The sequence below is a fragment of the Papaver somniferum genome, chromosome 7, assembly GCF_003573695.1.
Source record: "Papaver somniferum cultivar HN1 chromosome 7, ASM357369v1, whole genome shotgun sequence".
NCBI lineage: Eukaryota > Viridiplantae > Streptophyta > Magnoliopsida > Ranunculales > Papaveraceae > Papaver > Papaver somniferum.
The window spans coordinates 172,633,525-172,645,138 of NC_039364.1; the positions used below are offsets into that span (position 1 = coordinate 172,633,525).

An 11,614-nucleotide genomic window follows, 5' to 3' on the forward strand; every position below is an offset into this window, starting at 1 on the left:
CCAGATTGGCGTGCCTAAACCCCTATGGACACGCCAATATGGCGTTGCTAAAGGTCTGTTTTTTACTAGTGGTAAGTCACGTACGCATACTCTAGGTTTTGGGTTGTCAAGAATGTCTTCTTCTTCATTTCACTATGGTGATTTTGCAAAGGGATTTCTTGAGAAAGGTTTCAGTTTCGAATCAAAAGGGAGGAAGAAAATAACTCTGATAGAAGATAGTGCACCCAATGCCTCATGTTATACTATGCATACTCACATCAAGATTTTGAGACTGAGGATATGGTTTTTGCTGAAGTGGTTCATGATTTTCTTAAATATTTTGAGAAAGCAAAGCTGCAACTTGTTGATACTATGAAGGATCTTGATGTGATTAGAACTGAGTGGAAAAAGGTTACTACTGACCTTGGTCTCATAAATTCACATTTTAAAGGACTTCTCAATGAGGATATCTTCTCTGAAGATGGAGTTGATGATATGAATCGCAAGCTCAAAGGTCTCGAAACCCGTGAAGCTTTCGAACGTGAACTTTGATGCAGCTTATGATCAGTTTTCTGGAAGGCATTGTTTTTGTTTTTATTTTTCTAGGAAACTTCTTAAGAGAATTTTTATTCTTGTTTTTGTTTAAGAAGGATAACTAGGGCTTGGAATAGCCATTATTATGAGTACACATAGCTATGTCCAACGTTTTCATCTTGTAATGTTTTTAGATTTATTTATTTAAATTCTAAAGTGATTTGGAAGATGACGTTTGCAGTATTAATCTTTATGGTTTTATATATTTCAATATGTTATGGGATATGTTTGTTTGCGTCCGTGAACTATTGTTGTCCCATACGATGTCAAAAGTTTTCTCTTTTGTATGTCGATATGCATTTATTGATACAAGATCGATGAACTTTTGACAAACAAAAGTTAAGCCTATTATGTCAATTATTTGATGGAAGATAGGTTAAAATCTTTTGTTTACAAAGATTATGTTTATTATATGTCGTTATGCAAATAGTGATAGAGATAGAATGAATCTTTGTATATTCCGCAGTATTGATCTTCCCTGATCCATATTTTATGTATATACTGGCGGCTCCATACGTCTTCTTATGTGAGCATCTCCAACTAAACAAATCATAGATTCGTTTATGATTAATTTGGTTGTGTATTCCGATTAAATTAGTCATAGGTTCTCTTGTGATTAGTTTAATTGAGAATTTTTGGATACAAAATCATTTTGTGGTTTTTTTGGTATCCAAAGAAATCCTTATTTTCTTTTAAAAGTAAGGTCGCTCTTGTTGTTCTTTCGGGAATGACATCAAATGGGGGAGAGTTCTTTTGAACTTGCGCTTAATTTCCATATCTTTGTGGGGAGTGCGGTTGTGGAATATTTTAGGGGTTATCTTGTATCTTTATAAACTCCTTGATGAATGTATTTAGCTTCGGCTTTATGATTGCATCTAAACAAGTTGATATGTACTTTTCTTTGGTCTTGAAGCATCTCCGTGGAAATTTCATTAGGATCCCGTTTTCGTACCTTTGCTAATTTTATTGACAAAAAGGGGGAGAATTAATATGTAGTTCACACTACAAATACATATGGTTTACGTGCTTTACGGATCATTATGTAAGGGGGAGTGGTTTTCATGTTGAGATGAAAGTATTTACTAAGGTGGAGTGATACATATCACCATAGTATTGTTGTCAAAGTTGTGATATAAGAACTTTGATACTGCGTAATAATACTATGACATTGTATAACAATGATCGAGAGCTTTTGTTTTCTCATTGTTATGGCTACGGATCTTCAACAACTATGATGCTGAATTGAACATCTATGGAATCATGGGAGTACTTGGAAAAGACGAAGTTTTCGAGTAATGTTGAAGCACCAAGGAGATCAAGCATGTGGACGAGAAACTACAAAGTTTTATTTATTTTGTAATTCATATGTATTGATAGTTTTACCACTAAAATTGACAAAGGGGGAGATCGTTAGAGAATTTCTCGGTCGAACTCGCATGCGTTGCTATCTCAAGCATGTTTGTCAAGTTTAGTTGTCTAAACTATATGTCTTGATTTCTAGACTACTTATAGCTAAGTCTCGGTTTAGGACAGTTTAGTGTAGTTGAGCTCCAGACTCCATGGCGATCATCTTACGAAGACGAAGAACTACTCAAGGAACCATTGGAACTTCATCTGACTAAAAGGTATGTGGAGACTTGAACTTATCTATCATTCAAAAGTCTATCTACTCTATCTCCTACTCTTGATACAAAGTCGTATAAGTATGATAGTTTTCATACATACACATTTGCTATTTCGAGCCGAGTTTACTCGCTTATCTTTTTCTCGAAATATGTGTTGGTAAGCTTTCGCTTTAACCACTTTTCATCTTAACCCGTGACGAAAGTCATGATGACGTTTCAATCTTGAAAATAGCTTTGATGACAATAATTGTGAATAACGACTATTATAACATTATAGAATAATGTTTCAATGATTGAAATGTAGAGTTGAGAGTACGTAACCAACTATGGATATAAGCATATATAGTGTGTTCGCACATTAGTGTATAAATACATGTTCCGTAAACCAAGTGTGTGCATACGGTATTAGTGAAGGAGACAGGTTGGGTACGCGTACCGTACCAGCAGAAGTTTTCAAACCGAAAATTTCTGCTGAGTTTGTAAGTTTGCAAACTGTTAAACCATTCACCTTAGGTACGCATACCCGTACGCGTACCCACGGAAGTTTTCGACCGAAAATTTCTGCTGAGTTTCTAAACTCAAATCCGGTAGCTATGGTACACGTACCCGTACGCGTACCCAAGCTGGTTATATTTCTCAAATCGGAAGTTCATGAACTTAAACAATAAATCAATAAGGAATGCAATCTTTGAAAACCGTGGCTATATTGTTCATGAATTGGTTCAAGTGAATCAAACCGATTTCGTTTCAATTGTGTCTATTCATAAAGACCTAAGCAATTGAACAACTCTTCAACTAGATCTTATGAGTCATTTGAACTAGTTATGTGAAGAAGATGAATACAGTTAATATGAAATTACTCATATGGCTAACCATTAGTTAACTATTTGTTAACCAACTAAGTGTACACGTTTAGGTATGGTTACTCAAACCTAAATGAAATACATTTCATTTGTGTGTGACAAGCTAAGTTTCGATCTAACGGTTGAAAGATATTAGCTTGGTTAAATCAGGTTTTTCATCTAACGGTGAATATTGAATGATTTGTTACCAAGGTAACTTGGATTGCAAACCCTGATTTGAAAACTATACAAATGAGACATCTAGCAACTGGAAAAACTAATCCCCACACCTCCTGTGTGATACTAGTTGGTTTTGCTAGTGTTGGTTCTCCTTTAACCTTAGGTTTCTTCTCGAGACCTTGTAGGTTAACGACTAAAAGACTTCGTTGGGATTGTAAAGCCATACGAAACTACTTCTCTTGTAGTTAAACGATCTGATCTTTCCATTTTCTATCGTACGAGTTCAATTGAATAATTGACTTGAGATTATATCTCCGATAGGGCAAGATAAAAAAGAAATCACAAACATCTTCGTCTCATCGTTTGTGATTCTACAATATCTAGTTTCGCTACCATACGATTTAGATTATTGTGAGGTGATTGATAATTCTAGGTTGTTCTTCGGGAATATAAGTTCGGGTTATTTGGTTCCTATTCACCTTGATTTTATCAAAAGACGGAACAAAACTCTTAGGTTTATCTGTGGGAGACAGATTTATCTATCATCATAGACTTTTCTGTGTGATACAGATTTGTCTATTAAAGTCTTCGACTTTGGGTCGTAGCAACTCTTGGTTGTGGGTAAGATCGGCTAATGTAATCAAATGCATAGTATCCTGCTGGGATCAGAGACGTAAGCAGCGCAACTGTACGTTGAATCAGTGTGATATTGATTAGGCTTCAACTACAGTCCAGACCGAAGTTAGTTTGTAGTAGGCTAGTGTCTGTAACGGCTTAATACAGTGTGGTGTTCAATATGGACTAGGTCCCGGGGTTTTTCTGCATTTGTGGTTTCTTCGTTAACAAAATTTCTGGTGTCTGTGCTATTCCGCATTATATCTTGTTATATAATTGAAATATCACGGGTTGTGCGTTAAGATCAATCAATTAGAATATCCAACCTTTGGTTGTTGATTTAAATTGATTGACACTTGGATATTGGTCTTTGGTACCATCCTAGTTTATCTCTTTAGTATTTGATAAAGACTCAAAGATTTCCATTTGCTTGAGTAAAGATCAAATCGAGAGATTGAGATATTAACTCTTTGATATACTTTTATCTAAATTGAGTCTGACTGTCTAGTTTATTCTCTAGAAAGTATATTGGAGTTAGTCCATACAGATTGCTAATCGAAATATTGGGTGAGGTTGTTAGACCCCCGCTTTTTCAGAACCAGATTTTCCTTTTCCCATTGAAGAGGTGATCGAGCTATTAGAAGTCTGGATCCAAGATGGTACGATCAAAATACCTCAAGTTAGGTGAGAGCTAACTGAAGAAGAAATGGAGAATCTCAGGTACTGTCACCTTCATAGTTTCATCAATCATCCAACAAGTGACCGCAATATTTTGAAACACATCTTCAAAGAGAAGGTAAATCCAGGAGAGCTTCGACTGGAAACTGACGGAGTACACATGACCCTCTCCCAATCAAGACTTTCATTCTCTATAAATAACCTATCAAAGAGGCAGTTCAATCCTTGGTCGAACATATATGTGAATTGCTCAATCTGTCGAAGGCACAAAGGAGAGATATGTTCACAGCACTGAATCACATCGTGTCAGGAAGTTCATTCCTGAAATACTTCCTGAGCCTCCAGCCACATACAAAGAGATGTACGACTGGGGATTTCTTACCACAGTCAATCTCAATGGAAACGAGTTTAGGAGAATGTTGATCGATGTTGGCACCGTTATCAACATTGTCCCTTGAAAACCCTCAGAGCCGCATGCATTACTCAACAATAATCCACTCATACTCCCATCAGAGAACATGAAGGAACGCTCAGAGACGCTCATGACTACATCACTCTCAAGGTGAAAATTGGTTCAACCTGGACAGGGACCAAGTTTCACATAATCAAAAATATCCAAGATATGACACGATCCTCGGACGAGCGTGGATCCATGCTGAAAAGATGGACACTGACAAAGCGTCTTTGGTTGCACATCTCTCAAACGAAAAAAATTCTAATCCAGAAGATTTGACGGACGTTCCATCATCAGAGCATTTGAAGGAATTTCAAACTTCGACGAAGTTGAAAAAAAACCTACAAAAGATGCATAGACATTCATCAAGAGGTTCCGCACTCAGTAAAGTCTCATTCTTCCTATGTCTATGTCATTTATTTCCTCACATGCTATCCCATCATGGGGACTCAATTCTGCTAGCAATTCTGCTATTGGAAGACGTTATGAATGAGCAGCTTCACCATATTAACATTTTACCAAGTGGTTGAATCTGACACCTCTCTGAATCGAGATCTCACTGAGACGTTCATTACTGAGATGATGTTCAAGCATGCCCAAGAACACTTTGGGCGTTTCTCCATAGCCTTGAAAGAGTGTCCATGAGCGCCACAAAATCAGAAATCTATGATGTCTGTACAAGTGTTGAATACCATTGGCGCAACGAAAGAAATACCGAATCAACAGAAGATACTTGGGGCGGGGACGATCAAGCCTAAGACATTATACGCTTAAGGGATATGGCGCTTCAACGCTCAAGCATCCAAGGTTTGAAGCATTTAGGATTTTCATAACCTATGGTCACGGTATTTCATTTTCTGGGAAACCGTGTCCAAAGGATGCGAGGCCAAAAGTATTCCATTTGGTCACGATATTTCACCGTGACCACTTTATATCTTTAGTCACGTAAATATATTTCACCCGTGACAAGTTTGTGTTTTAGACACGGAATATTTAGATCCACCGTGTCCAAACTTGCTCATTGGTGTCGGAGTACATTTAGCTCCGTGACCAATGCGTGTCCAAACCAAGCATCTCCATGTAGGGATATTAAGCTGCTGTGCACAGTTTTTGAGATTAATATTGTTCCCAGAAAAATCTTCAAAGAAGTAACCAACAACAAATTGAATTTTCATTAATTATAAATCAAACAACATTATCCTTAACATGAAATTCCATAAACAATATAGCTTACTGTTAACAAAGACTGAACAAGAAAGAAATGATGAAATCCTATTTACAATACTAAGTACTTGTAATGACTATTATCCAACAGAAATCTAATCACGGAAGTGCTGATAATTGTGCATACATTCACTCCCAACAGAATGCCTGGCACTTCCATGTCGGTCTTACTGAGAGCATTCACTGAAGTGATCACAGCTTCACAGGTGTGGTTTCTTTATCCAAAGATAAACTCATTGAGATCATAGGAATATATCAATGAAATACCTTTACGCGAATATACTTAGTGCGTTTAAGTCTCTTAGTGCATTTAAGTCTATGACATCGCATGTGTGGCATCAGTCAGCATTAGCAGCTTGGTGTGCCTGGAATTGAATGGCATATTGCCTCTCTGAATACATTTTTCCAGAAGTTCCTGAAATGTAGCCAAATTGGTCACTGTTTTTCAAATTTTTAGATCAAACACTACAGCTGAAGTTATTGGTCTGATATATCCACGACAAAATCAAGGAAACAATTTGTTTGAATGATAATCGGTTGGCGCAGTGGTAATGAAACTACCATATGTTTGAAGATCCTAAATTCAGAGGTGCAAAATTCTAAATCACGAGACATGAGTATTTCTCCACATCTTGATGAGTTTCTAGAAGTATAAAATAAACTGACCTTGGACGGTGGTTAATATTAACCGAAGAAACATCAAATGTTAAGCACAATATTTTCCAAGACACTTAAAACAGTACTAAACATGTCGTTAACTGAAATGATATTTGTTGCTTTTCTTTACCACGCACAAAGTAATTTTGGTCAACTTGTTTTCCGAAGGATTTTAAAAATTTAATCGCACAGCCATACATGAATATATATCCAACATAGAAAATGGACAGGTAAAAGAAAAGAAAAAAGGACTTACCAGGGGTTAGTATACCCCCAGCTAGCTTACTAGCACATGATCTTCATTGCCCTTGATTCTTAATGCTTATGTACCTTGCAGAAAGTAAAGGTCAACATCACATGTCCATGACGTGCCATTATATAGACAAAGATCAGATAGATTTTAAAACCTAGTACCAGCACCATGGAGTCTGATCTTACCTAGCAACATTGTATCCATATAAAGCCATTTATGCACGGTGCATTGGTGGTTAATGGCCCATCTGATAACTTCGCAGACCACTATCACCATTATGATCTGAATTCCATACGAGTAGATCCAGTACTGCCAACTTCATCCATGGAAATGGTTGGAAGTGTGTGTGTGCCTTGTGGAGAAGCCAGAAATCAAAAGTTAATAAAATTAGATGGTATACTAAAACCACAAACTTAGAAGAAAGAGTGCTACTGCGTACCTACAATTGTTAACAGAACAAAATCAACAACATACTGCATATATATAGATAACAGTCCTTTACATTCCGTAGAAGTGACACCACTCAGGTATGAACAAAAAAATTAAAAAATAAAATGAAACACCAACTAAAGAATACTTCCACATAACTAAGGATGTCTAATTGGCAGCACTTGCCAAACAAGTAAAACAGGATACAAACTTGATTATATGTGCAAACAGAATGCAGAAACGGAAAACGATTTTGAATCTACCGTAGCACGACAATGATAGACAAAATCCATCCTCCCTTCCTCGAGAATAACAAGCAGCGGGAGTAACCTACAACAATAAGGCGTGGATAAAAGACAATCAAATTCGGGTACATTACCGGCTTGTGAAATTACAAACTGAAAACAAATCTAGCTTCTACTTGTGAAAGTTTACTTGTCCAGTTAACATACTGATACTGGTGGGTCTCTTTCCAGGGGTCACTACATCTTATTGTTCAAAGCTGGGATCAATGTAGATCCCCTGACAACCATCGTGAAAATAAGAAGTGTCAGAATCATCTTCCACATAAAGTGAGTTCATATATACCGTCACATTATCTTATGGGCGATGATTCTCAAACATTAGCTCATCCTCAGCATTTTCATCGACATCATCATCTTAAATGTAGTCTTTTAAAGGGGATGATATAACAAGAGACCACCTCGAATTTCCTTGTTCTTTGACATTAAAAACTTGATTAGCTTGGACAGCTAAAATAAAAGGATCCTTTTTATGCCCTAATATGTAACCAAGTTCATATTCAACATCAACTTCATCACTCCTGCTCATCTTAGCACTGCTTACCTACATAAAAATAAGTCGAAGCATAAGTTTTATTGTTAATACAACAATATTAAAACAAATAAGATCTGAACATTACTAATATTCTTTCAGGCTAACTTGTCTCCATTTTTTATCCAAAATAGATACGATCACAGATAAATTCAATAGCTAAACATTTGCATTACTAAGCTACAAGTTTCAAGATTGTCAAATAAGTTGACCATAAGCAGAAGTTTAGAAGTTGACCAATATGGGAACCTTTCAGTGATATATCCAGGGAAGATTTAATCAAGGTTAACTAATTTATACCCATATGGAATTTATATAGCAATGATACCAAGGTATCAAATGCAAACCGGTCGGTTTTATCCTCTATCAAGAAGGATAATCTGATTTTTATCCGATGCAAGGCCTTATAAGTGCGAGAATCTATGGTCTCGACTGGATTAGTTGCCATTATGATCTTTGGGTTCACTTTCAAAGCAACATGAAAAGCCAATTCATCTTTAAAATAGGTATTGACACGAAATATGATGCCAAGGAAGCAACAAACTTACCTTTCACATAAAGAGCAAAGGCATGGATCTCCCACACTTTGGCAATGCTTATCCGAGGGTACCTACTTTTAAATTTCACACATAATCAAAATTGCAGAAATAATTCACCTTGTTTTCAATTAAGAAAACTCTAGAATACAACCTGATTTTATACTTGAGTACAATATGACATCTATTAACCAAAAACTTGATAACGATTGCAGACTCTTACCAAGAAAAAAAAAATCAATTCGCTCGAACTTAATCGAACACAATAAAATTGTTTACCCTAATTCCATAAGAAAATAGATAATTCACACAATAAAAAGTTAGTTTTCACAGAGATAACCTAATTGCACGACAATAAAAAACCCCAAAATAGCAGCAATCATAAAAAGTTGGTGAAGATCCAATAAAACATCAAGAGAAAATCACTAGACGTGTTACCTTGAAACAAAGAAAGAACAAGCCCCATTGTTACTGCGTTTTCCTCTAATTTTAACCATAACAATGTAATTGAGATCTACAGACGGACAAAAGCAACATTGGTTGTATGATTGGAACTTCCAAATCGTACTCGGAAAAAAAAAACGAAATCAGATCGGGCATGCAATATAGATAAAATAAGGGTTTCATTTGATTATGAAAGACAGAGAGAAGAAGATTGCTCGGAAGAACAGACGTGGAAATTCAGTAGGATAAACTGTAAAGTGGAGTTGTAGGTAGGTCGTGGGAGAGTAGAATGGAGGTTAAGAAAAAGTAGTTCTAACTTCTGATCGTGTATTCGTGTGTAAAAAGAGATAAGATAATGTGGATCGATGTAGATTAGACTCGCGTCGTGCAGGCCCGTGTCCAAAGAGATACGAAGTGGTCCCGATCAATGTAGTCAATATCGGCCGTATCGGCCGATATATCGGGAATATTTTGGATATCGGCCCAGAACGATACGATAAGAAGGATATCGGGGATACGATATTCGCCCGATAATATCGGCCGTATCGGTCGAATATCGGCCGTTTCGGTCAAATATCGGCCGTATCGGTAGATACGAAATTTTCCTACATTTCCCGATATGAGACGGTATTGGTCGTTTTCTATAAAGTTTAAGGTTAATTTTGGCGAAGAAAGTCTTCCAGGTGGTAGTAGAGGTGCATGTAACTCTCGAAGCAAGTTACTAAAGTTACTCTTTTGTTTTTTTGATAAAATTGATGTTATCTATTATATCTTATCCGAAAATGTGTGGAGAAAATGTTTAATACAAAATTATAGTCTCTAAATATAGAACAGATATTATACCGATATTTCAACGATAATATCCCCGATATAAAATCGTACCAGTGTATCGGTCCCGGCCGAGATGAACCGATATCCGATATTAACTACATTGGTCCCGATTACAATTTTATCCGGGACAAACAAAACTTAACCGAGACAAATAAAACTTTAGGGTCTGTTTGGTAACTTGGAAATGGGATACCATATGCTGGATTAGGTTATCATAATTGAATTTATGATAATCTAGAAAATGATTAGTTTTAGCGATATTTGTCTTAAATTTTATCCTATCCTGGGTTAACTTAAATAGTGTTTGTTTGACATGATGTCTAGCAGTAGGTTAATATAAATAATGTTTGTTTCAAACACCCAAATCCATATAAATTAATGTTGGACATTTTAAAATAAAAATATCTAAAATTATAAATATTAAAATAAGAATTCGATAAAAAATAAAAATATCCAAAAATTAAAAATAAAAATTGATAAAAATTAATAATAAAAAACCTTATTTAGATTCAAGCTAATATTTCTCAACCGTTAGATCGAAAACTTAGCTTGTCACACACACTTGGGTAGACGTTTACTAGGTTCGTGAAAACCATGCCCAAACGTGTACGTGTATGTCGGTTCAACATAGTAACCCAAAAGGTTAACCATATGAGAATTTCATATTAACCTTGTTCTTCTTCACCACAACTAGTTCAATTGACTCAAATGAACTAGTTAAAGAGTTGTTCAATTGCTATGAGATCTTATGTACCTATACAAGACACAATTGAAGCAAAGATGATTCGATTCGATTGAATCGGCTCATGAACATTATAGACACGGTTTGCATAAAGCATTCCTTAGTAATTTAATTATGTTTCATGTTCAGAGCACATCTTTAGATCATAACCTCTTAAGTTCACAAAAAAGTTCGCGGACTTAAGTTAATCGGTTGAGTTTTCCAAACTTAGCAGAAATTCTCGGAAAGAGAACTTCCACCAGTTCGCGGACTGAGTTCGCGGACTAAGCACACAAACGAGTATTTGGAAAATCCCAGCAGAAATTCTCGGTCGAGAACTTCCGACAGTTCGCGGAATTGGCAAGCCAGTTCCACAATCCTCCCGATTTCTCTTGATCAACAAAGTTCGAAAACTTTGGTTCAAGGAATACATGGTTATGTAATCTAAACTCTCATTTCAATCATTGAGACATTCTCATAGGACGCTATGTAGCCGTTATTTGCAGACCAATTCACGTCAGAGAAATTCTCAAAGTGATTGAAACTTTTCATGACTTGCGTCACTAGGTGAAGATAAACTTGATCAAAGCGAAACTCTTTACCAACACACGATTTCGAGATAAAAGATAAGCAATGAATGCTCATCTCGAAATGTCAAATGTGTATGATTTAGTCTATATAGCATACGACTTTTGTCTCATAAGAAGTAGGAGATAGA

The 11,614-nt window shown here is 36.1% G+C and overlaps 1 long non-coding RNA gene across 8 annotated transcripts; it reads right to left on the reverse strand.

Annotated features, from left to right (window-relative positions):
- Positions 1-6,116: 6,116 nt before the first annotated feature.
- On the reverse strand, positions 6,117-9,652 carry LOC113299063. 8 transcript variants are annotated; one of them, XR_003334577.1, is made up of 6 exons: positions 9,339-9,652; positions 8,913-8,974; positions 7,794-8,376; positions 7,287-7,453; positions 7,105-7,178; positions 6,117-6,606 (listed from the first exon to the last, which is right to left on the reverse strand). It is a non-coding gene; the product is annotated as an uncharacterized LOC113299063 (long non-coding RNA). The 8 variants fall into 8 exon arrangements; XR_003334576.1 differs by having other exon boundaries at positions 8,913-8,977; XR_003334578.1 differs by having other exon boundaries at positions 7,794-7,860; positions 8,119-8,376; positions 8,913-9,652.
- Between the last annotated feature and the right edge of the window lie 1,962 nt (positions 9,653-11,614).